Here is a 1,909-nt window from a genome sequence, read left to right as displayed (position 1 = left end):
TTCCACATAGTCTCAATACTTCCCTGAAAAACAAATAGGAAATGTTTGTAATATTATTTTTTTGAACAAGGTATAAAGTGTGTCATCTTAGATAATTTGTCCACTACTACAAAAACTGAGTCATTTTTTCTCTGATTTTTTGGCAAACCCAAAATAAAGTCCACACCAATGGCTTCCCAAGTATTATTGGATATGGACAGTGGTTGATATAGGCCAACATTCTACTATCTTACTTTACAATACTAGCAAATTTTGCACCTGTCCACAAATATTTTGACATTAGTCCTCCTTCTCGACCAATAATAAAAGGAATTTAATTATGCATATGTCTTGTCATAGCCAAAATGATTGGTGAGTCCTCCGTTGTGCTTTTAGTAGATTATCTCTCACCAACCCTCTTGGAATCAATATCTTGCTTCCCTTGAATAATTTTCCCTCATGAATCATGTATTCAATCCATGGACTTTGATCTTGAATCACAATATTTTCACAAGCATCATAATTTTCCTTGAAATTCAATTTCCATTGTATAATTCTTGGAGGTTTTCATACCACAAAGTGTTGAGTTGAAGCTCCTACAAAATCAAACATCTCCTACTCAAGGAATCTATAACTTTATTAGCATTTCCATTAGTATGTTTCAAAAAAAAAGAAATTATTTTCGTGTATTCAACCCATTTGGCATGTCACTAGTCCAGCTTGTCTTATTTGGTTATGAATTGTAATTCATGATTATTTTTGTACATAATGAAATCTTTTGGAATAAGGTAATGCCTCCAATTCTTGAGGGATTCCTTGTCGTAAGGGGAATACTTCTTCCCGGTATCATTTAATTTCTCACTGGGGTATGTGACTGGCTTATCATCTTAGCTGAGAAAAACTCCAATAGCCATTCCAATGGCATCACACATTACCTGAAAAGGACTTTGGAAATTAGGACAAACTAGAACGAAATGATCTGTTATTTTATCCTTCAACAATTGGAATGCCTCTTTTGCTATTGTTGTTCATCTAAAAGATTGTTTCTCCCTTTTAATAGTTTCCACTATTAGTACAAAAATGTGGCTAAAATTTCAAATAAACTTTCAGTAAAAGTTGGCCAACCCATGAAAACTTATCACTTCATGGATATTCAAAGGAGAATGGAAATCCTTAATGGATTTTACTTTCTTTAGATCCATTTTCTACCCTTTAGAATAAATTACAAAACCTAGATAATTCAACTCTACCTTGAGGAAATAACACTTTTTCAAATTTATTAATGTTTTTTCTTTCTGTAGTTTCCTTAATACTAGTTTTAGAAATATGAGATGTTATTCTTTAGTTTCACTTTACACAAGGATATCATTTAAATAAACAATCACAAATTTACCACTAAATTATTTTAGGACCTCATTCATGAGTCCCATAAAAGTATTTGGGGTGTTAGTTAAGAAAAAAGGCATAACCAGCCATTTATACAAGCCATCCTTTGTTTTGAAGGTTGTATTTCACTCATCCCCTTCTCTCATTTTGATTTGATAGCACCCACTCTTTAAGTCTATTTTTGAAAATATTTAGCACAACTAAGAAAATCCATTATATCATCCATGTGGGATAAAGGGAATCTATACTTAAGGGTTACCTTGTTGATAGCTCTTGATTCAATGCACATTCTCCAACCTCTATCCTTATTTAGGCTCAATACCACCGGCACAACATAAGGGATGGTTGATTCTCTTTATAGGTGGAAAGGCATTTATTAGCTCATCCATAATAACATTAGCAAATTCATCTAATAAATTTTTAAGTTCAACAGGTAGCTCATTCAAATTTTTGTGTGTAAGGACAATTCTAGGCTTACCAATTCTAGTGAATTGTACCTCTTCTTCTTTCTTAACCTCTTGTAGAAGCTCCTTCCATGTCAGCA

The sequence above is a fragment of the Pinus tabuliformis genome, chromosome 4_1 (genome assembly GCF_031772625.1).
Source record: "Pinus tabuliformis cultivar Carrire ecotype Pingquan chromosome 4_1, CPIR1, whole genome shotgun sequence".
Taxonomy (NCBI): domain Eukaryota; kingdom Viridiplantae; phylum Streptophyta; class Pinopsida; order Pinales; family Pinaceae; genus Pinus; species Pinus tabuliformis.
This window is presented reverse-complemented; position numbering follows the sequence as displayed.